Source organism: Erithacus rubecula (genome assembly GCF_903797595.1).
Source record: "Erithacus rubecula genome assembly, chromosome: 10".
Taxonomy (NCBI): Eukaryota; Metazoa; Chordata; class Aves; order Passeriformes; family Muscicapidae; genus Erithacus; species Erithacus rubecula.
In genome coordinates, this window is record NC_136662.1 from 9673355 (window position 1) to 9698462 (window position 25108).

The window sequence follows — 25108 nt, forward strand, 5'->3', positions numbered from 1 at the left end:
CTGTTGTTTGAGTGCATGCAAAGGAGCCAGGCAGTGGTGAGGAGCCAGGCCACAGCAGGGCAGGTGAAGGCTCAGAGAAAAGTAGAAGCATCTTCCTACAACTCTGTTAAGTGAAGCTCCTTGCACCAAAGACTGATGCTGCTGGTGAAAATGGAACATCACGCCTCTTTTTCTCCTTCTGTCCGGAGCCCAGATTTGGTAAGAACAAACTCACTGAAATCCCCACTCTGTTGCCCATTCCACTCTTCACTAGTAACAGATATATGATTGACAACATTAAAAGGAGAAATGAGGGCAATTGTCCTTCTGAAAAGTACACTCTAGCTCAAGCACAAGTGTTTGGGCTGATGCCCAAGTTGCAGAATGACTTTCCATGGTTTGCATTGTGCGGAGGACCACTAAGCAATTTTAATGGCTTTTTCTTTTGCTTTAAAAGCACTGATATTAGCTGAAAGCTAGAAGTAGGAATGGTATTTTGTAGTAATTGTAAATGCAAAGCTAGACGAGCGCTGGAAGTCACTCAGGTACATCTATTCAAAGGCCAGAAGAAAAAGCACTGCAGGTATTCAGTGCTTTATCTGATTAGAAAACAGCCTGGCACAGATGTGATTTCTGCTCCATATATCAAGCTATGGCAGGCTTTTGCTGCTTCATTATGAAAGCATCTGAAGTAAAATAGGTTTTGGAACATAAAAAATGACAAATTTGGAAAAATATCTATATGCCAGATGGGTGTAGGAAGAATCCTTGTGACAAATATATTATTAAGGGAATATGCATAAGGAAAGAAACTGTGCCCAGTTCTTCCTGGGATGGACAGGCAGGAAGGTAGCGTCTCACTGTGTCTAATGTATTCTCATCTAATCTAAATCTAATTAATTATGTCGCATCGCTGGCATACAATCTAGGCACTGCACACAGCAATGGAAGGCTGCACCGGGGCTCCGGGAGGGCGGCGGCTGCTTGGCCCTCCCGGCTGTAATTCGCTGCCCTGGGGAGCGGGGCGGGTGACGCCGGGGAAGGCAGAGGGAAAGGGAAAGGGAAAGGTCCCACTGCCAGCCCGGGACCAGGCTGCGCTCGGAGGGGTTGAGAGCAGACCCTAAGTGCTTCAGCACAGCTTCTCCTTATGTTTTGTGAAGGAATAGCAGCATTTTGGCAGTAGCTGTCCTACTCCAGTCATGCTTTTGGATCCAAGCTCGGTGTCAGAGCTGGGTCCTGCAGAGGAAGGGAAGGGAAGGGAAGGGAAGGGAAGGGAAGGGAAGGGAAGGGAAGGGAAGGGAAGGGAAGGGAAGGGAAGGGAAGGGAAGGGAAGGGAAGGGAAGGGAAGGGAAGGGAAGGGAAGGGAAGGGAAGGGAAGGGAAGGGAAGGGAAGGGAAGGGAAGGGAAGGGAAGGGAAGGGAAGGGAAGGGAAGGGAAGGGTCCCTGGAAACTTCAGCTTTGCGCTGTGGGGCCAGTGGAATCCTTCAGCTCAGACGGGGGGGGCAGGCACCAGCCTGTAGACCCTTGAGGAAACACCACTGCCTCTTGCTGGAAGCTGGCAGGTCAGGATTTCAGCTTTAGTGCAAATAACTCAGAGGGACACGCACACTCTGGCCAGCCGCTCCCATCTGGTGCCTGACCGGATCTGATGAGGTCTTAACAGCAGCCAGAGCAGCTGCAAGGAGATACTGCACACACCGGTAGGGGTTTCAGCCTTGGGTTGTTCCTGAAGATGGGTTAACATACCTGGTTTGGATTCCAGGTACAGATCATCTAGCCATGACTAATGATCACAGCTGAAACAGAGATGGAGGTAGGGAGGATGGTACGGCAATTGTATCATTTGGCTTCACATAATTTGATTTTACTGATGCCTCATCCACTATCTGATTACTCTTTTCCTTTTAAACCCAGCCAAACCAGGAGGCTTTTGCTCACAGGCTTTTAGTACTATTTTATTTGGCAGTTATGGAATAAAAGAATTTTAGTATTGCCTTAGAATTTCTCCTGACATCTATCACAACCAATCCAGCTCATATGTGGGTGAACTGTGTTTTGATCCAATTATAAAATTCTATTGGAGTCTTGTTACATTCTTATCCCCTGTGCATGTTGAAAAATTCAAGAGCAAAAGAAAATTCTACAAAATGTTTCTCATTTACTGTAGGCTTGGAGACACAAAACTGCATCACACAGTCATTTGTGGAGGCTAATAGCAAACTAGAAAAACAACATATTCTTCAGGAAAAAACCCACCCTGTTAATCAGCAGCAAGACTGAGAGGGAGAATACCACAATCTGTGTATGGATATTACTGACAATCATCTTTTGGAGACACAGCCTTACCTTTGTTAATTGTAGCAATGAGAACTTTGTTGATGTTCGTCCCAGAAGTTACAATGAAAAAGGACCTGCCAGTCTGAAGCCATTTTGGAGAGTGCATAAAAATGACAAATTTGAAAGAACCCAGACACAAAATGACCAAGGTAACACAGCTAATGTCCCAATGGATTGCAATGGCTATAGTACTTAAAAACGAAGATACTTTATACACTCTTAGCATCTCTATAGCAAAAATGCATTATTAAATCAACAGCCCATGCACTATTTGATTACCATGATGGAGAAGTTGATCTAGGATATTTCTGTCTCAACACTTCCACTGTCTTCAGGCTACAAAATATAATAAAAGGAATTAGGTGTCTTCCTTGCTCATCGGCTATAGAAAGCCATGCAGAGGCGTAGCTTCACAGAGTGCTGCTCCCAGGAGAGGAAATACACTTCCTCCAAAGCTTTCTGCCTCCATCCTGGTGGAGTCTCTCATGCACCTGCAATCAAAATCCCCATCCTAAAGCTGGGAGGTGCCAGGACCAAGCCAGCAGCCCTGGGCAAGAGCCAAGCAGCAGTGGCAGGGCCAGGGCCAAGTCTGGAGCTCAGATTTCAGGGAGCTGTTCAGCCACTTGGAAAAGCCACCAGCTCTTTGACTTTCCCAAATCCTGCTTGGAATTCGTCCCTTTCAGTCAGTAGGGATCCTGTGGCTGCCCCCAGGAGCAGGGGCTGGGATGGATGGAGCAGTCTGCCTTGCCCAGCTGAGCTGTGCCCTCCGTGTGAGCCCACAAGGCAGCGGCAGGGCTGTGCTGGGGGTGGCCAGGACACGGGTGGCCCTGCTGGCCACAGGCACCCTGCACTGCTGGGCTGGCTCTGCCTGCCCATGCTGCTGCTGGGAGATGTGCAGGGAGAGGCTGTGAGGGGAACAGCAAAGCTGAGCGACCCAGCCACAGACCCAGCAAGGATGAGAGGTGCACGTGTGCTCACAAACCATGTTGGGTCATTCCCAAGGCTGCCTGCTCTTGGTGACATCAGTTGGGCCTTGCTGTGATTCCAGCAGCATGACAGTGAGTCTCCTTTTCCTTATTTCTCGGGTGCAGACAGGTTGTTGGTCCCCCATTCTGGAATGCTGTCTGTGTTTTTGCACTCCATGGGAGGCTGGGAAACATGGCACCTCTGCCCGTGGCTTCCCCTGGTCACTCTGAGCCCCATCATTAAGTTCTGACACAAAAATCCATTTAGTCACAGAAGCAGATTGCTTCCATGAAGCGCAGAAATGTAATTTGCCTGTACTTTAGCTACAATATTAAATACTAACATGAAGCTCCTTTTCCTTTTCAGTTCTTTATAGCAAAAAATACTTGGTGTGAAATCTTGTTTCTGCAAGGGTCAATGATAAAATCTGCATCAGTGACAGAGCAGCTTCTGCCCCTCCTATGGTGAGTGGTTTTATTGGTTTTGCATTTAAAGCTGTTCCAATGCATCAGTGCTTTCATTGCCAGTTCAGAGCACTCCTACACTTGCAAAGCTGGTGAAGAGGTCATCTCCTTATTTCCCTCACCCCAGTGTGTCCCAGGCAGCAGGAGAGCCCTGCTGGGGTTTATCCTGCAGTGGCCACGGCCAGTGTTTGAGCTCTGGGGCAGAGCACACTCCAAGAGCAGCCGTGAGCCAATACACCTCACCTCAGGCTCCAGCCCACTGTAGTTAATCATTAAATAATTCTCCTGGTGATGTTATCCAGCGCTGATAAATTACAGATTTCATTGTTTTGCCTGGAGCAGCTTTAAATTGTGTTAATTTCATTGAAGATTGACACTGGCTTTTATTTCCTTTTGCTACTGTTTTGTCCTGTAAAGCGACACACACTACAGACTTCAGATTGCTCATATAATTGGTACAATAGATTTTTTCTTATATTTGGAGAAAATTTTAATCAGAGCCTTTGAAATACCAAGAAATGTGAGATCAATAAAATACTAATGATAGTGTATTAGAAGAGGAATATTACCACAAGTCAAATAGCTTTTAAAACAACCTTATTGTTGACCATGTTTGTTTTACATGTGATCTCAGAATGATTTCTAATTTTATACAGCAGTGAATTTATTCCACCTACAATACACGTTTCTGACACAGGGTTTTCTCAAAAACTGAAGATAAAATATATTATACATCTTCCTGATGAGCCAAACTCTCATCAGTCTGATTCTCTCCTTTGGCAAAGGAAAAAATATCCCCAGGTAGTCCTACTCTTTTCAGGCAGAAGAAAAAGGCTGTTTTAAGTTAGTGGGATCTTGATCTGTTCTTTGATGAAAAATTCAACCTATTTTGGAGCAATTAACATAACAGTTCAATGTGTATTGAATAAAGAACAGGGAAAATTTTGGAGCTGTAATTTACAACTAAGAAATGATATTAAATAAGTTCTGTGCCAGCAACAATGCGACCCAATACAGTAGATTGTTGTGGTAAATAAGAGAAGGTTTTGATTGTGCACTATTGTAGCTCCCTGAGCAGAATGTGGAGTTGAACTAGGAAATATTGAATAAAATTTCATATCCCTTCTGAGGCTCCATATCACAGCTGGTATTTTTAATAGAGGTCTCTCTCAATATTTTCACTAGGGTACCTGGAATTTGCTTTGGAGAGGTTTTGTATATTTTTGTTTTAACACATAGTATAAGTGCAGTCTAAACCCCCACCTTGCTGTAAACGTGCACAGAAATTAATTGAACAGTAAATGAGGTGTCAGGTGCCCCAAGGCACTGATAGGTATTAATGCCCCTGACCAGCCTCATCTGGGGCATCCCACCCCCTGCAGGGACTCAGGATTTAAGCTCAACCCTTTACATCCCTATGTTTCCTAACAGTGCTGCTGGTTTCCAGCTCCTGGTGTGTGTCCCCTGGCCTGTGTTTGTGCCCAGGCTTGGGGACAGAGCTGTCCTGTCAGTGTGGACCATGGCAGTCTGCAGAGTGTGTCTGCTTTTGACCCTGACCTGCAGGTTATCCCTAGACCTGGCCCCCAGGCCTGTGCTGTTGCTGTGAACGTGGCTGATTTTGGGGTTTGTGGTGGAAGCTGCCCTGCTCTGCCCAGCAGCTGCTTTGGGACTGTCCTGATCCTGCCTCTCTGTCCCACTGGAAGAAGACATGGGTTAGCTGAGGTAAGTAAATACTTCAGTGGAGCATACTTAACCTGGAGGAACCTGCCCTGGCCCATGTCTCTATAACCTATTTCTTATTGGAAAGGCAAGATTTCTCTGATGCTCACCTGCCTAATCTTGTGTCTGCCTATTCTGTGCAAACCCAAGTTATTGTTCAAGAATTTTATAAATCAAAACAAAAGCCTCCTGCCATCCATGTGTCTTGTGCAGGCCATGGTAAAAGATTTGGGGTGGGGGCAGCTGGGAGCTGAGAAGAAGCTGGGGGGGTTGTCATAGTTTGCTTTTTTTTTTTGGGGGACAGAGTGTTAGACAACTAGTTAATCCAAATTGCATGGACTGTTTCAAGAGAAGAACTACAGTTATTTGTAGCAGAGTGGATCAAGTTAAAATTTTCCAAAATGCTTTCTCAATAAACATCCAGCTCTTAAGAAACCTGGGGTGCTGTTTCATGCATTTAGCAGAATAACTTACACATGTAGGCCATTTAAAGAAATGGGATAAATAAAGCACCTTATGTTGCATTTCTCCACCATTTGGAAAAAGAATATGGAAAACAATATAATTTTAATGGTTTGCCTATATTTTTGTCCAACTCCGTACAAAGCTTTTCTGGCCTCCAGGAGGACAGAGGACAACTACCTAGAGGTTTAAAGCCTTACACTCAGTTAAGCTACTGCTTGGACAGGCTTTCCAGTTCTCATTAAAAAAAATATATGAAAAATTCTCTGTTTACTTTGCCAGATCCTGACAAGGCAAGTTTGAAGGAGAAGCAAGAGTTTGCTTCTCTGGGATAGGTGCAGGGTTTTCCTCCAGGATATCTACAAGTGTATTTGGATGTGTGTCTGTTTAAATGTAGTATTAGTGTGAAGGTAATATAGAAGAATCTGGGCTTCATCCCACGGAGTCATAGACTGGAGCACCTGCCAAATCAGATCCTTCACATGTGGAGTTTGATTGACATAATCTCTGAAGGTTTTTGTTTCCAACTGCTCTACATAGATTAGCCTAGAAGATTAAAAAACTTGTGGGTCCCTCCAAGTACTTGGGATAATTTATTCTCATTTTAAAGTACAGTTGAATATATTGTAAGGGAAAGAAAGACATGAAATCAAGACTTTAGAAGCAAGGCAAAAAGTCACAATGTTTGTTTCATGATGTATCTGGGATCTTACCACCTGGAGAGGTTTGAGAATCAGACCTTCCAAATAAAAATAGCAGAATAAAAAAACAATAATAGTAAAAAGCAGTGGTGAGGTACTTTAAAAATCTACATTTTACAGAAGTGTAATCATGATTTAAAAATACAAAAACACTGTGACTCAAAAGAGGGAGAGCGTGGGTGTTTGCTGGGGATGAGTCAAAAGAGAAGAAATTTCAATTCCAGAAAGCAAATGCAAAAGATGAGGCTCTGTAAGTAGAGCCTGCAAAAAGGCAGACCAAATTTATGCATTTGTTCTGCATCCAGGGTTCACCTCCATGCTATGCAGAAGTCATTGATTAACTGACATTAGATTGAAATGGGGCAATTAGACAGAGTAAAATGTCTACAGCATAAATTATACAAGAAAAGTGTCTGAAGAGAGCCTCCCCTTTGTCTTTAAGACTTGCCAGCTGTTCCTTTTCTGCCTTGTGATTTTTACCTTTCCAGATAAGCATATTCCTTTCTCTAAATCAATCTGACGGAGCAGAGCTGACTGTATATCACAGCACACAGCTGTATGTCCAGATACATTTTTAATAGGTCAGCCAGTCCAGTGGCAAGATAGCACTGATTCATGTTAGCAGATGAGGAGGAAAATGATGCAGTGGAAGCACCTACAGCAGATACCACTGCACACTTCCTTGGCCCTGATTGCTTGAACCAGTTTGTCACATGCCTAAACTGAAATGTGTTCTTTGCTCCCCTTTGTGGTCAGTGAATCAGGTGCTCAGTCTTCTACAGTATTGAAAATTAATTACAGGAGTTGGAAATCTTGCTGTTTACCAGTATAAATAGTGGAAGTAAATCACTGATTCATTGAAAAAAGAAAGCTGAGGCAGTTCTGTGGCTATGCTGGCTCAGTGCTCTTTGCTTGTAACAGTGCAAAATGCTTTTTTGTATTTAAATGTTTTTTTGCAACAGGAACAATGAAAACTGGGTGGGTTTTTTTGGAAACAGATTGCTTTAAAACTCCTCTTGTGGTTGTGGCTAATGGAGTGGGATCAAAAAACACCTTAGTAGTGAATTCAGCTTGTTTGTGAAGGGTGCTTGCTCTTTGCCATGGTCCTGGGGTTGTGTGGGTTTCCATGCCAGGAGCATGATTTTGTTCTTCCTCTCATCCCACTGCCTCGAGCTGTGGGTTGTTAATGAGACTACCCAAACAAACCCTTCTACAGAAGCACAGAGTAGTTGGAGATATATCCAAGTGATATTTTCAGCTGCAGTTTTTACAGCCTGTATCCATTTACCAAGCCCAGACCTGACTGAATATGAATGGTCACAGCTATGGCCGCAGAGGCACACTTGTCTCTTTTCCACATCAGCACTGAACAGGATTTGAGAGTGGGAGATTTGCTTAGGCCCATCTTGTTGGGGATGTTTAATTTGTTCTCGGGGTTGTATTTTGCTTCCTGTGAGGCTGCTCTGAGCTCTGACAGGAGTGGTAAAGGCAGCCTGCCCTCCCTGGTACTGGGGACTGAGCTGGGCATCTTTATAGTGCAGCATGCACTGAAAGCCTCTGAAGGTCTGCAACAGGTTTGGATTTTGTCCAGTATAAGAAAAACAAGTCTTAGCATCCACCTGTTGGAACAGCACAAGGAAAGATCACCTAGCTGTGCTGTACAATGACATGTTGGAAATAAACTGGGCATTTCCTGATCTTCCCTTTACTCATGATAATGAGATTAATGCATGAGCTTTTCCACTGTAGAATAATGTGCAATTTGTAGCATGGCCACGTTAGATGAAGACTTGACCTTTTTTAAAGCCCAGGTTACTGTTTGCAAAATGGGGAAGGGAGAAGTGGATATTTAAAAGTGCTGTTGGCCTGTGCAAAGTGCTTCAGCAAGTAGTCAGTCTTGTGCTGTATGCAAGATTTGAATTGGCCTGAGCTGGTGGTACCTGCTGCATGAATCTTCTGTTTTGCGTTTAACTTCCAACGTATTGTCCATGTAATTTAAGTGGTATTTTCATCCATTCCTCTTCAGGCCATTGTATAGAAAGGCAGACCTGCTGTTTGTGTGGTTCTAGCATGGCACTTGTTCAGAGCCACACGAACCTGATGGTATCTCCCATTTTCCTGCAGCAGTCAATACCTGATTCCAGCTTTGTCAGGACTGCCTCATAGGAATTCCACAAAAATCAGATGCTTATCCTATTTGTTCAAGTTTAATGTGCCCAGCCAAGCAAAAAGGAAACCAGGTAAACATTTGGCTAAGTGGCATTACATTAGTTTTATGCTGGACTTTATCTGACATGTCAGATACACACTTAGTATTTTATAGACATGTCTCCCAGCCTTCAAATGTGCAGATTTATTATTTTGGAAATATTTTACTTAAGCTGAGACCATTTAACATTTCATAATTGGGTTGAAGGGTTGTACATATCTCACAGAGTCCAATCTGAAAAGAAAGTAAAGGGTTTCCATTTTTCATATATACACCATGAGATGGTGAAGGTTGACCCTAATGATAATATATAAAACATGAGAGAAATGTAAACCAAGCCAGTCTCATATGTGCTTGTTTGGTAACTTCTTGGTGGTAAGGCATATTTATACAGCACTGAAGTGAAAATATCTGAATATCACAAAGCATGATGATTTTGTACAGTGAACTTTTATAGCTCATTTGAAATGAACCTGTCAGTCATCATTAATGGTCTGTGAAACCCTCTCCCAAGCTGGTGCCAAGTCTTTCCCACAGAAACATTGTGATAAGCTCTGCTGTGTTCACAGTAAATCAGGGAGTCTCACAATGAGTTACACGATAAGCTTTGCAGGATTGCACAGTAAATCATTGTGTTCAACAATTACACAGTAAGCCTCCTTAGTTTTTTCTTTATGGGAGCATCTGTCAGTAGTGGATAAAAGTCAATATTCATATTTTTGTCACTTCTACTACCTATCTCCAATGCAATTTATGGGCACTTCTTAAGGTTGGTGGTAAGACCACTCTGTTAGCCTTGTATGCCTGCACATATGTGATACAGTTAATAAAATACTGGGGAGCAGTGCACAAGGAGCCTAGAGAAGTGTAAAGGCATCACTGAGGCTGACTTGGTCTTGGGAAAGTGGCTTTCAGTGAGATGTGCCAGTTTACACTAGCTGAGCTGGCTTTTGTCTCGGATCTCCAGGAAGAGATGTGCTAGGATTTCCAATTTATGCATTTGCTTTGCTCTACTTTGATTTTCATTGTGCCATTCAATTTTTTTCAGTCCACATTGCTGTAAGAAGCATCTTCCCTCCCAAACTGTTTTATTACTTCTTGTGTTTTACAAGACCATTTCTGTCCCTACCAGCTCCTCTTATGTGATTTAACCTCTGCACTATTTGATAGGTCCTATCTCAATCTATTTTTTGCCCACAAATTTCAGCTCTTCAGCTGTCTCCAAGACATCTCCCACTGATGTTCCCCTGTCCTTCAACATGCAGAGTGGAACTGAGATTCTTGCCTTTCCTCCCAGGCTGATGCCTGCTGCCCCTCCCTGCCTGTCCCCAGGGCTCAGACTCGTCTTGTTTGCTTTGGTTTCATCTCCTCCTCCTTCCCCATGTCTCGCTGCTTCCTAGAGACTTGCAGGGCCTATTGCCAAGTGCTCCAAACATGCAGTTTGCATTCTTCTTCCTTGGCAGAGCCTCTTAAACTCCCACTACTCCACCCATTGTGTGCCACTTCAAAAATGCATACCTTCTAATCTTCCAGTCTTGACAGGATGGAGCAATAATGAACGAATTTCCTGGTGCCATTTCAGTGTGGCTCCTTCAGGTGTCTAAATTGTTGGTGTCAGATTGTAGGAGTTGTCTGCCTTTCAGAGAGCAAGGAGTTGTGTTTGCATTAATGCTGCCTCCACAAAGCACCATGTCCTAGAAAGGGATGCCATGTAGACCAAAACTGCAGGAGCCAAATTCCATCTGCAGCACAGCAGAAAAGTTCCAGTGACATCAGGGACTGGACTCAGGTTTGTGCTGGCTGAAGGGCTGGCCCTGGGTGGGAACTGTGGAATGCAAGCCAGGGAATAGTTGCTGAGGCCCTTTTACCTCTTTTGGAAACCCACTGCAGACAGAAAAAAAAAACAAACCAAAAACCCCACAGCAGAGAATTTCACTAAAAAATAAGAAAAAAATCTTGACACGATGCTTTACGTTTTTAGAATGACCCTTCACATTTGTTTTATCGATGAATATATTGTTTGAAAAATAAAATATTTTGGTTCATGAACTTAGAGCTGCTGCTGTCTTCTAAAATCCTGGCATGAGGCATTATCTTGTAAATGTACATGAGATTTGCTAGTGGTAATCTGTTCTATATGGTGGTGAAGTCAGGAAGAAGCTCAAGTCCCTGCCAGCCTAGGTTTGTTGCAATCACTGAGAGTTAAGTGGTTTCTTTGTCTGTTTGGATCACCTTATTGTTTTCTATAGGTGTTCATTTGAGGTGGTTGTGAGGTTAGCAAGAGGGAAAGGAGAGGTGAGAAATATGGAACCCTAGCATGCAAGGCAGATCCTGTACAGCACACATTGCTGGTTTAAAAGCCCTTGAGAGGATGTCACAGGGCTCTGGTGTAGAAATATATGTGCAATATCAATCCTTGCTGCCCTTATTTGAAATGTCATAAAATGGGATGTGTACACTTGGTGCAGAAGAAGGCTGTGTAGCCTCCAAGTATGTGTAGGTAGTACATCACAGCTTTTTCTGTGTGGTGTGCATCTGTTGTGGCCAAACTGCAGATTAGATCCTGTCTTGTAGCTAGTCCAAATAGCTGTTGTGTGAGCAGCCTCCAAATGTGGCACAGAACATGAGTGTTCCCCTTGTGCTGGGATGCAGGAATCCTGCAGTTTAGTTTAGGTTTGTGATTTGGGCAGTGTGTGTTTGTAAAACACGATGGGGGGAGCCCAGAAGGCTCTGGGAAAGCTGGAATGGGGTGAGGCTGTCAGGACAATCAGACCCATGTGTGGCCCTCATGTACAAATGTAATGTATGTACTGACACCAGCTTATTAAAGCAGATATTTAGGAGTCAAGAGCTAAATTTACAAAAGCATTTCATACTTGGGAGCTGAGCCTTTGAAGCTGTTGTTCCTGTCTTTTATAAAAATCAGGAGACATGCTGAAATTGCAAACTGCCTTGTCATCCCTGGAATCAAATTTCAAATGAGGAGGAAATCTTTTCTTTTTCCTAGAAAAGATGCACTTGCTGGGTCTTTTCAGATACCAATTCTATTTGTGACAGGAACTTTTTCAAGGAAATGAGCAGAAGGTAGAACAGCATGCTGCTTCTGATTGTACATTTCTTAATATGCTTTAGAAATATACACACTGGCAACACTTTTACAAGAAAATGCCTCATCTTTCATTAAAGAATGACTTATAAAAAAAGCCTTGACTTTTGTATGGCTGTGTATTTCATTAGGTATATTTCATACTTCTCTAACCACTCCTAAATGGCAAATAGTCCTGAGTAGTACTGGAAAAGCAATTTGCTTTAAATGGTTCATTTAGGAGAATTTAGCAATTTTATTTTGTATATAAACTGAAAAGCTTTTCTTAGCTCAGCTTTTCCACCTACTAGAATACAGGTGTTTAGACAGAGATCATGCAAAATCTTTGTAAAACAGCTTAACAAAACAAAAAATACTTGCTTTCCAAATGTTATTTTTAATTACTCCAGATACAATGCTTGGATATTACCATGAGTTAGATTGTTTGACACTAATGGGGCACACGCCTGATTTCATCAGATTTCCTATCAGCTGTAGGAACTGTGTGTGCCAAAAAGCAACTCAGTGAACTCTAACTCCAAGACAGCACCAGAAGTCAAGTTCTGAGTATTTTATATAAATGTTTTTCCCATAAGCCATCTTGTAACTTTATCTTCCTAACATGTTACTTCTAGCACAAATTACTTTGAAGAAAAACAAAAGCACAGAATAAACAGAAAAGCCAAGCCCAAAAAGATTCACCTCAGCAGGCTTTGCAGTGAAATCACAGTGTATTCTCAAGCAATGATTTCTCTTAGTTCCTCCTTATTACCCTTATTTACCCTTCCTTTATCCTGATGCTTGAATTAAATCAGTGTACCAGTGCTTTTATTCTCTGAATGTCTTTTAATTTGACAGCCTCATGGCCTCAATGCCCTTCTTTGCCAAATATTGCCTTTTTGTAGACACAAGTTAATTCCTATCATATTGTGAGACAGGCTTGTGCACAGTGAAAGCCCAGCTTGCAAACTGTCTTGTTTCTTTCCAGCCCCTGAGGAATTCTGTCAGTAAGAGTAGATAAAACTATCAGCATGTTCCTTCTGCTTTCTTCTGAAAATTTTTCTCAGCTGTATCCTCAAACATGGGGTGTTTGTTTTCTTTCTTTTTATTTTGTCCACTCCTTGCTGCATCCACTTTCTTTCCATCTCCCCCATTTCCCAGCTCCCCTGTAGCAATGCAATGGCAATATATCCTCACTTGGTCTCCTTGCATGGCTGGAAAGAAGTGCACTGTCACTCATGAGCCTTTACACCTGCCAAAGTTAATGAGCTAGGTTTGGCCCTCATTCTGACAGATTATTTAGAACTTCACACTCCTAGGAGAGTTGTAGTGTCCCAAAGGAGCAGCTGAGTGCTACTACAAATATTTCTAGTAACAAAAGATTTAATATGCTTTATGTAGATATTGTGGAATAGACCCCATTTCAGACCTAAAAATGCATTTTTTTCATTGAATATCATAATTCAAGTTCTAATAAAATAAATATAATAGTGATTTTTTTTCATTCATTGGTTCAAAAGTTTATTTGGACCAATGGAGGTGATGCAGAAATGGCAGTTTTTAACAAAGGTCCTTCTGCCTGGCCTGTGATCTTGTACTTTCTTTTTGGTGTATGTCTGTCCTCATTGTTTCTGGTGTATGTCTTGTCCTCCTAATCCCTGATGGCAGTGACTTTACTCCTGAGTGATGGAGACTGAGCTGGGATCAGAACTTGGTCCTAAAACTCATTGTTTTGGTGACATAACTCAAAATTATGACAAATAGGAAAGGAGATGGGTAGTTGCTCTAAAGACATTAAGTGATTAGTGATGAGTGGACACGATGTTTGTGGTCTGATAAGAAAAACACTCAGAAAACTAAACACATTTCCCAAAGCTTGTCTGGAGGGGAAGGGGGCATTGAAAGGCTGGTGGTGCACCCCTGAGACTTTCTCCCTGGCCATCTGGATGTGGAGCAGTAGCGGGGAGTGCTGCCAGTGGCACTCTGCTGGTGTGGGGCAGGTGTTTCCAGAGGGATGGCACATTGAATTGTTGGGTTTTTTATTTTACCTCTGTGGGCAGACTGTTATTTTATGAGAAATTTTCAGTTTAAGGTCTAGACAACCTAGAAAGCCTTTCAAAAGATCCACAAACCCTCTGAGCCAGTGTGTTGTATTTATCTCTTAAGGAACCTTGTCATTAGGCTCAAATTAAAAATGAGCTGTCAGTTTCTATTAATAATTAATGCTGAAATGTTAGCACTTTGAAAGACTGTTTCAAGTGTAACACATTCCATTTAATGCTGAACAGTTTTATATTTACAGTAATTCCACCTTTCATCCCTTAATGTCAACCTCTAAATCTTTAATGCTTTAATCACACTTCTTATTTTGATATCCCAAGTGAGCTGTTCTAACCTGTGTCCACTCCCTTTCGATAAGGTGCCCATTTTATACTGGAAGGTTAGTCAGCAGCACTTGTTAATTATTAAGGAAAACAAAATGCTACTGCTGGAAAATTGTTTGTTCCCAGCTGTATGTGTTACCTTTAATCTGTACTGACAAGAAGCAAGAGGAATCATAAAATAATCAGAGGAGCCAGGAGAGAGGATTGTTTGTGAAGAACATTACCCAGCAGAAATGTAGACAGCCTTGATTTGATTCCATAAATGAACCTAATTACTGGGTAATGTATTGTTCTATGGAAATAACATATCTGTAAAATACACAGCTAAAAGAAGGCTCTGGGAATTTGAAAGCAGATGATTTTTGCTTTTGAGTTGTGATTCCTATAGCATATTCCTGGATAGCTAACTCAGTGAGAGCTTTAGTCTTGTGCATAGGCAACACAAAAGTTGCCCATCCTGCAGCGTATGTTTGTGAGCCAAGTTCTTTATTTGCAGCCTTCCAGTTGTGAATAGGGGAATGTTCTGCAGAGAAACAGGCCACCCAAATGTGTTGTGAAGTTTTCTTTTTAGAATGCTTGTCTCCTATAAATATCAAAGATACAATAAAATAATACTTGGAATTTTCTTAACTCCAGGGCAAATAATGAATATTCTAGAGAACTAGAAAAGGCATTTAAATTGCTTCCAAAGAAAGGAGAAACTTTTCAACTTGTAGTTCTAAAATATATTGCTCCAATTTGTTTGTTTCCCTTGCTGTTTCAGAATGACTTGTTGAAGTGAGATGTAGCTATACAGTTCAGGGTATTTGTTATGAAGTTAACATAATATTAATGGGTTATAGAAAAATATTAAACTAATAACCTACTGCTTAATTACTGGGATCAGTAGAATGAGGCTCCACCTTGGTTCCGGCAGATTCATGTGCCATGTATAACATGCTACCAATTTCTGTTAGCAATTTGCTATTCAGGCATGTGTTTTCTGGGATAGATACTTAATGCTATTATCCATATCTTTTTCCACAAGTGGAACGTGGCATGGAGAAGGCAGAAAGGTGTTTCACTGTAACAGAACCCTGAGCTTGGCCCTTCCTTTGCAGAGACTGAAAATAAGGTCTGGTGCTGGGAAGGGACCTGCTCTGGCCCTTGGGAGCCCCTCTGGATGGGCCCCATAAGGATCCCTGCATGGACCATGTTTTAATCATGTGTATCTATCACTGGGGAGACACCCAGCCTCTGAATTTGAATGCTAACCATTTTTAAAAAATGTGTTATTTCTTTCATTCACCTGCATTCATGTGTTCCTTTTCCTTCCCCTTGTTTGTAGGCATGTTTCTCACGGATAGGTGTACTTGAAAATCTCTTCAATGACTTTGCACTGCTAGCTGGGAGTTCAAGCACACATGCAACGCACAGCAAGTGCTACCTCACTGCATGACAATTCATTTGAAATCAACTGAATAAGTTTATTCATTTGAAAACAGACTGAGATTACAAAGAATCTCTATCCTCTTTGGCCTGGCCATTCACACAGGCAGTGTGCTGTGTCAGTCAGGAGTATTTTGCATCCATTTCACCTAGGTGCTAGTGAAATTTCAATACTGTATCAATATTTCTGATCAATTCTAGCAGCATTTCCACCACAGATGCATGTATTTCAGTGAGACCAAACTGCAGTAAAAGAAGTTAGGATTTTCTCAGCCTGTGAACTTATGCTTGTATTATCAGCTCTCAGCAATATTATCTGCTGCTTTTATCAGGCTCTCATTGTCTGGGTATTTTTTTTATAATTATCTGAAGAGTGGATGAAGTCCTATTAAGTTGTCTGTGACTAGAAAAAGAATTACTGCACTGATACTTTCAGTCCTCACTGGCATGTAAAAAAGGCATTCAGAATTTACTGAACCTTTGCCTCACACATCAAAAAAGAAATAGAAAAAATCCTGCTGATACATTATCATGCAAGCATCCAATTCTGTCTTTTCTTGCTGTGGAGACACGCACAACATACAGGAAAGATTTTTCTTTCTGTTGCCTGTGCTGCACTAAAGAAAAATATTTATAAGATGCCCAACAGGACTAAACAAATGGACATGTGTAGAATATGTACGTTATTCATTACAAACATGATTAGTGCTTTTATATAATAGATGTGTTGTTAAAGCACAGTGGATTCTTCAAAGTTTACAAGTTTGTTATGAATTGATTTATTCATGAAGTGCTTTGTTTCTATGACAACTTTATTGGTTTGCCAGTGGTCTAAATGCATATAGGCATGGCAGGAATTCTACAGTACAAAACAAATTACATGCTCCCACCTGAATGGCTTGATGCCTTTAGGGAATATACAGAAATAGTCCACAATGAGGGCTGATATCACCATAGACTGTGCCAGTATGAGAGGGCTTACTTAATAAAGAAAAATGCTTAAAGGTCTTCCACAGCTTCCAACTCTGCAATAAAAGCAAAAGATGGAAACGAAGAAAGGAATCTGGTAGGAAAACATAAAAGGGACCCAAAACCCAATTGCAGAGATGCTAGTGTATTCAAGAAAAAGCCACAGATCAAAGACCAGCACTCTCCCACAAATAGAGCTTGCAAGAAGCTATTAATATTCATAACAGATCTAGACCTACAAAAGAAACTGGAGCGCTATTGTTTAGTAAAAAATTAGTGTGAAAGTATAGGACATTAGTTGATAAAAGGATAGGAAGGCTTGCTAGGGCAACACAGAATGGCATCAGAGAAAAAAGTCAGTAAGTGGATCAAATAACAGAAATGAAAATACAAGAGTAATAATTAAGACAGGGACTTGGAAGAGATGTCAGAGACCTAAACAGAGTAACAGTTTTCAAAGCATGCAAGCCAAAAGTTATGTAGCAGTGCTTCTATGAGTGACCCCATGACACAGAAGTCTCTCCAAGACAGTTTTGTGAACTACAGTAAAATGACAATGCTTTGGCTGTTTCTGTCCTGTGTGATGCAAAGCCTTTTGATAAGCAAGAGCAGTGGAAACTGGGACAGGCTCTCCTGTTCCATCACCCATAATCTATCGGCTTTTCAAAGCAGGAGCAGCTGAGATTGCACTTCCATGAAAAAGCAAGTTTTCCAGCAATGTTTTTTAATCTAAACAAAGTTACACAGTATTCTGGAGCATTTTTAGAAAATTGGTATGAGAATTTCAAAGGGGAAGAAGGGACACTGATAATCCTCTTCCTAGCCTGAAAGTCAGCATGAAAATGCCTTAAATTAGAGCAAGCCAGTGCAAATGGAAATTCTGTATTGGTGAACCACAGACTGCTCCTCTAGCTCTTCTGCCTCTCTCAGGAACCTGTACTGTGGTTCAGGTGTTTCCATGCTCACTTGGCTCAGACCAGGTTTTTGCCTTGTAATTTGGCTATTGGGCTGTCATTCATTGAAGTATTTCACTGATTTTTGTCTCTTACCATAGAATGTTCAGAGGATGGGCAGGTTTTGCAGCACTATAGACTTAAGGATGCACTGCCTGCCTTGCACTGCAGTGAAACCAGACTGAAAAGCCAGTGGGTCTCAGCACCTAAGATTGGGCTCAATGAGTGTCTTAGTCAAATACAGTTTTGCATTTGTAAGCCAGGCCAGCTGCTTTGGAAGGTGACCAGGCTGCTGCAGACAGGCACTGCATGAGAGGCAGTCCTGAGGCCAGAGAGAGAAAAGGAAATGCAGTTGTTGAGGTGGGAGGCTGAAGGGGCTTTGTGCTGGGCAGGCACACAGCATTCGGAGCTCACCCGCTCCTTAAGTGCCCAAGACATTTGCTAATTTGACATGGAGGCACTAATGAAATAAAAAGCTTCTCCAATTAGTGCATACTCTCTATTATTTCTGACTTGTGTTCTGACCCAGTCCCTTCCATATTCCTAATTGCCTGTGCTGCACTAAGTGATATCGCCTTCCACATATTTCATGAGCTGTGGTCTCCTGCAAAGGGAGATTTGTGAGCAGCAGCCTCCTTGATTGACTTGAAATGACACTGTTGCTTCAGCTGGTCAAACTGAGTATTTAAAAACTATGGAATATTTACAGAGATAGACTTTAGAGGGAGGGAGTGATCACCTCCTTAGAACAGTGGGCTGGTCATCCTTGTGTATCTATCATGCTTGCTTCAAAGCCCTTCATAATAGCAATGGATTTGGTTTGGGTTTTTTCATTTTTTTTAAATTCAGACTGAGTATAAGCCTTGGGAGAGAAAGGAGTGTTGACATCAGCCAAATAGCTCCTTATTCCACCATGCCTTTGGGTCTGAAAAATGCTGAAGTAAAACTACCAGGTGTGCTGAAATAAAATGCAGAGGTTTTTTTTTATTTCTTTAGTTCTCCATTTCTAGATACCAAGTTTCCTGTCTCCGAAAGGAGTAGTTGCCCTTTCAGGATTCAATCTGGATATGAAATGTGTAGTGAAGAGCTCTTTTCTTTCTCAAGGAAAAAACACAAAATCTTTTTCCATTAGTTTTTCTTACTGGTTTAACCCCTATGTGGTGCAAATAATGCATTTTCAATTTAGCTTTTATTTTAAGGAAGCACATAGGCTGAACAGTGGAACAGGCTATCCCTAAATAAGGCAGGCAGCCAAAAGTAGTTCTAAATCTCCCTAAATGGACTGGTGGAGGTTCTGCTTAGCACTCCTGAAATATCTATTGGCTTTTCAGCACTGTTCCCAAGAGACCTAGCAAAGAAGGGCTTCTGATGGAGCACAGCAGGGCAAGGATGCTCCAGAGGTTTGATGGCCAGAAGAACCCCAGAACACAAGGTCCCTGGTCAGAAGCCAGCAGTGCAGGCAGAGATGGGCAGCCTGGGTGTGTGTACCACTCAGCTGTTATGTCACAGTCCTTTGTGCATCCTCTTCTCATTTTGAGAAACTGGGAGATGTTTGGAACACGCATCACAGGGAGTGCAGAATCTCCAATGTCCAAGTAAGGTTGAGGTACATACATGATACCAAAGCATCAAAAAATGCTGCTTGTAACAGACCAGCACAGCTCCTGCTAGGCAGTGCCTGTGTTCCAGTAAAGAGTGGCTTTTGACAAACCTGCTTGGTAGTGAATTAAAAAACTATTTTTAAAGTCTCATAAATGCTTTTATGGGCCCTTTTAAATGTTGTCTGAGCTATGTAGGAAAATGTCATAGTTTATCCCATACCTAACCACAATATTTAATTTAATGATGGCTATAAAACAAATGCAACAAAGAGAACCATTCTGAACTTTCTTGACACTGCATTCAGCAAATACTTGCTCTTTACTTGACATGCCATCGTTTATTCCCTCAGCCCTCAGAGAACAGCATGATAGCTGAACTATCAATACAGTAGAAGAAATCATAGACATGGAAAGTAAACTGTGATATTTTGAAATTAATGATGTAGTTCACTTGATGCACTGCATGCCTAATAATGAAAAATCAAGAGGGAAGGGCTTGCTTAATGAAACTTTGAAAATCTCTGCATTCAGTCATAGACTGCCAGGTCATTTGTGTATCTATAAGGGTATGCCTTATATGACCTGATGTGGCAAGTTTATGCAGACAGTACTTTACACACATCAAATGTTTAACTTGACAGAAATGTCCCTTTTCACTGCCTCTCTGGGTCTGGGCTGTGAATGTTCATGTGCATACACATGCACACAGAGGGGCTAGGAACAGGTACCCTTTTTCATTAAGTAAGTGACATTTTCATGCTGGTGCAGCATCTATCTATCTTCTTTCTGGCAAAGCTGTGTGCCTTTCAGTCAGCATCTGACTAAAGATCAATGAGAGAAAGCTTTTTGAAGGTGCTTTCAGGTCCTGCGGCAAGGGAGATGATCAGAAAGCTGCCATAAGCTTCGGACCCACTTGACAAATGAGGAACTATTTTGGTGCTCTGTAAACTGCTGTCACATCAGTTAGAAACACTAATTAGAACTACTTTGCTGTTGAAAGTGTCCAGTGCATTAAATACCACTTCTGCTTATTGCAATTAGCTTATCCATTGACTTACACTTTATACCACAAGACTATCAAAGATGGAAATGCATAAGGGATTGTTTAATAATTTATGAGGGAAATTAGAACTGAATGGCAAATAGCTTTTGCCTGCTACCCTTTGACCTTTCATTTCTGGCAGAACATGAAACTCACATGTGAGATGTGCTCATCCTTGGTTCTGACTAGCTAGAGAAGAGTCAACAAAACAGGATGCACAAGTAAGCAAATATCTGATTATGTCTTTTTCTCAGTCATGTGGAGATTAAATGATGTGGGTAGCTTCTGAAAAGCAACAGGGTGTTGAGGTGCCTCACAGTCTGTAAGGAGAAAATTCTACACACTTCCTGTACTATTCTTCAAACTGCTTCTTGTTATTGATAAAGCAGGGAGATTTTGTTTAATAGTTTATACCATGTGAAATTGGTAATAATTTTTTATGCCATTTTGTCTTTTATAGGGCAAATTTGCAAATGAAACAGTCTAGTGAAGTTGTTAAGACTGAGACAAGTTCATATTTTTGTTTTAAAGTTAAATTTTGGGTCCATAATATTTAAACATGCTTTAGGAATAAGAACAACAAAGAAAAATTTCTTCATACTGTAAAAGCCAGAATGGCAAATTCCAGAAAGGGGAAAAAGAAAATATAATTCCAAATAGCTGACTTGCAATCTAGTACCTAACATAAAATCACAAGGCTTCATTCCTCATCCTGCTTTTGTTACCTTGGTCCAAGCACTTATTCTTTCTCCTTGGATTCCCACTGATGCTATTAGTTCTTAGTTTGGCTGCCAGGGTGTTAAAGATCAGGATTTGTAATTCGTTATTTTAAATATGATGTGGCAATCTTACCACCACTCATACTTCTTAAGAGCTGGAATTATTTTTCTCCTGAAGCGATTTTTTGGGTTTTTGGTCTCAAAACTTTTTTGTTCTCTGGGTCCAATCCAAAGAGCACCTGTGTTCTCTTCCCTAAAAATTAGTAAGGTATAGTTGTAATGCACATTTTTTTTTCTGAAGTGCTCTTTTAAAGATTCAGACATAAAACATAAAGCAGCAAAGGCAGTTCCATATGAAAGTTCCTAACAAGAGTTACCTTCAATGGTCTGATTTCAAATATATGAAATTCTCCATATCTTCAAATTTCTTCCTAATGGATGCAGAATACCTGCCTGAAGCCCTGTGTTTTGTCAGACTGCTCCATATAGAAATATTTCTGAATAAAGTAATTGCTATTTAATTTTCAGAAACTTTAAGTGATAAAAGACAACATGCTCTTAACAAAGGAATGGGCATACAAACACTCGCCAAAATGCAAGTATAAGTTACAGTTTAAAATAGCTTGAAAGAAAAAAATTATTTTCAAGTTTGTTTTTTTGATCTTTTAGGAAAGAAAAGTGTCTGGAAGGGCAGAGGAGAATTGCAAGATCCCAAGCCATACCTGAGTCTCCTCAGGCTGCCAACCCCAGAGACCAAAGCAGTGATCTCATTTGTACCCCTCACCTTTGCTGCCTGTAACTGGGAGAAGGGGGAGAATTGATTTGGTTTTTAAAATTAGATTAACTTGGACACCAAACCCAAAGATGATGCAACAGCCCATACCTTAGTGTGACATGCAGAGCTGTCTGAGCTGTTTGGGTTTGGAGCAGTTCAGCTCCTTGGGCAAGCTCCCTTCCTTCAGGTGGCTCTGCTCTTCTGGCTACCATAGCAGGAGCTCTATGGAGAGATCCATTTTAATTTATTTTTCCCCAGAATTTCACTGCATTGTTGAGAGTTTCTGGCCATTAGGGAGGTCCAGATCCACATGGGAGTTATGGAAAACTTTTGAGGCTCAGCTGTGAATCCACCCTTGCCACCAGCAGAGTTGCTGTTGATGCCATTGGAGCCAAGAACCTGGGCAGGAGTGGAGTGTAAGTCCCAGCCTGAAGCTTTGCTTTTCTTCATTTCTAATTGTCTGCAGACTTCTTTTAAGACTGTTAACCTTAGATCAGAGGGAAAAAGAGGATTATTTTTAAGCATGATGAAATTTAACTTGTAATTGCTATTTCCACAACAGCCAATTGAGAGGCAAGAGCATAGCTTTACCAGGCAGCTCCTAATCTCTGGGATTTACAGGTGCTGAAAATGAGCAGGAAATCAGGGCAGCAGTGACTTACCTGGAGTGCAAGTGTACCACACACTCAGATATCCATAGTAAAGACAACACACCCAGCAAATTTTGTCTCTCCTGTGCAACTTGGAAAAATCTCATGGTTTGATGCTTGTGCCATGTTTCACCTAGCATCCATCACACCCTGAACTGTATTTAAAGTCAGTTTTGGTGTTCCTCAGCTTGAGACAGGGTGCCACAATATATTCCATTGCTGGCAAGTTTAACATGGGAGCAGTAACTTACACATTGACTGCTTCCCCTGACGTTCCATGTTCCTGTAAAATCAGCTACTTAGAAAAAAGCACAGTATTAATTTAGCTTGCTCTTTCCCATGAAACTGGTAAGACAATCCCTGTAAAAAGCAGCACTTCAGATGTTCAGTGTCTGTGGTGTGTGCTACAATGCACATTTTGAGAGCCAGCACTAATTTGCATTTCTCCTTCATTTAAAGCCCCTCTATGGTGGCTGGCTAAATTTCTTCAATTCTAAGAAGCAATTTGGTTTTCTTACACCACACAAGGTAAGCAGAAATCTGCTATCATGTATATGGCATCTATTGAAACCTGCCCTTCCCCAAAATGTGCCATGGGAGGGAATTGGTTCCCTGCACAGCCCTTTGCTCCTTGGAAGCAGCCAATGCTCCCAGCCCTGAGCACTGCTGCTGCTGCCCTCCCCTGAACTTGTTCTGCTGCTGCTGTTTGCCAGCAGGGCAGGCACAGCACAGCCTGCTCGAGGCCAAATCTGAAATGTGTGTGCTGGCCAAGACTATTGATTCAGAGCTGCTCTGGAGCAAGTGTAAGGTTTTCTGTCCTAGAGCATTGGTAATGTTAATCAAATTTGTATGTATTTCTGAGTGATCACTGAGGAAATCTTAAAAACCATACCACACATAGAATGTTCTGAAGAAAAATTGTTTATTGTCATTCTGTTCACCAACTGCTTTTGTGGATTTGTGTACTCAACAAATATCTAAATGAAGTATTGGCAATCTCTTTTGTGTAATCCCAAAGAAAACATGAGAGAGGAAGTTATGCAAGTAGCTTTAGATAATGTCTCTTTCATGATATCAGGGATTTTTTTTTTTTTGTTCTGCTTTAGTTATTTTTTGTGATTTTTTTGTTTGTTTGTTTGTTTGTTGTTTGTTTTATATAGAAGACTCCTAGCACACTAGGGAGAGTTTGGCCTTTTCTCTAGAAAAAAGGTTTTTCTGTCAAATATCTCAGTTTGTGTTTCCTTCCCCACCTACTAATTTTAACATACCCTTCCCCTGAGCAGCAATAAATCTGCTTTGTCTGTCTGTGGGTGTTATGTATGTGTGGCCATGTCCAAGAGCTGGGGCAGGGAGCTTGGCCCTGCAGGTTTGTGCCTGGTGGGGGTGCCTAGCTGCTCTTGGTTCCTTTTTCCCAGAAAAGGGCAGAATGGTTTGGGGGTCCTCTGCAGTGCAAGGACCCCTTCTGACAGTTCCCAGGTTTTCTTCCAAGGAGTGCTGCTGGGCTCCAGCTCCTCCTTGTGCCCTCCCTGTGGCCAATCTTATCCAGTTGCACTTGGTGTTGAGGAGGTGCAATTCCACTGTAAGGTTATTTTTCTAATTGATCGAAAACTGTTAATATATTAAATCTGTTTAGTTTAACCAGTGTATGCATTCAAACTCCCAACAGAAGCATGCATGTCTAGCAGCCCAGTTGAATGCAGTTGTCTTGGGAGGAAAAGGCTGTTTGTAAATTAGGACTGGTCCAGAGACATCATTTTATGCTCTGAATTAATGGGACAGCAAAATCCTTTGTATCAGTTTTTCTTGCCTGAGAAATGTTCCTGTGAACTGTCTTAGTCCCTTAAAACTTCTGTAGATAGGAAAAATCTAGTGAGAATTTTAAAATGGTATTTGAAAATAAATATAGGGTATATAAAAATACTGAATAAGCAGCTGAGCAGGAGAAAACTCTAAGAAAAATTGGTATTGTGTAAAGATATATAGTTGCAACAGTAGACTGATACCCAATAATTTACTACTAAGTTCTAAAAACCAGATGACTGTAAAGTGTTTGCTAAACCATTCTTTTTCATCTGACATGTGGCTGGATTATGTGAACTGACTCACCATTTAAATGGGGCTACTGAGATTGGTGTGTTATTGATTCAGACAATCCTTGACCCCAGGGATAACACTTGCTGCAACAGAGGAAACTGGCTTTTAGAATCCTGCATCTCTCTCTGCATCTCTTATTTGGCAATACTGAAAACAAAAAGATTAGGGAAGCAAAAAATGAGTTAATACTGGCAAATTCAAGCAGATTGTTTGATGAAATAGTGCTGGTGCTCTCCAAGAGAAAAACTGGGGGGTGCTGAGACTTTAGTCCTTTGGATTTAAATTCTTTTCAAAAAAGCTATCCTTCAGAACCATTTTTTTTTTCTCAGAGAAATCTTAAAATAAGAAATAAGTAATGCAGCAGACTGCTGATCACAGTCTTAATTAACTGCAAATTTGAACTTTTTTATTTTAAGGCTATTATCCCTAGGCCTGTTTGTCTACTTTCTCAATCTGTCATTCATCAAATTCTGAACAGTTATCAATCTCCAGACATTGAGCAAGTAGCCTGGCACTTGCCCAATAGGTACTGGATGATGCTGCAGCTGTTGAACAAGTACTTCATCAAAAA

At 41.4% G+C, this 25108-nt stretch overlaps 1 long non-coding RNA gene across 1 annotated transcript in view; it reads left to right on the top strand.

The window, feature by feature from the left end:
* The first annotated feature begins 5214 nt into the window (after positions 1-5214).
* LOC306806092 overlaps positions 5215-25108 on the top strand; it is a 36156-nt gene continuing 16262 nt past the window's right edge. Inside the window, exon 1 of the long non-coding RNA XR_013775390.1 lies at positions 5215-5468. This is a non-coding gene — a long non-coding RNA (uncharacterized lncRNA). The remainder of the gene's footprint in view (positions 5469-25108) is intronic.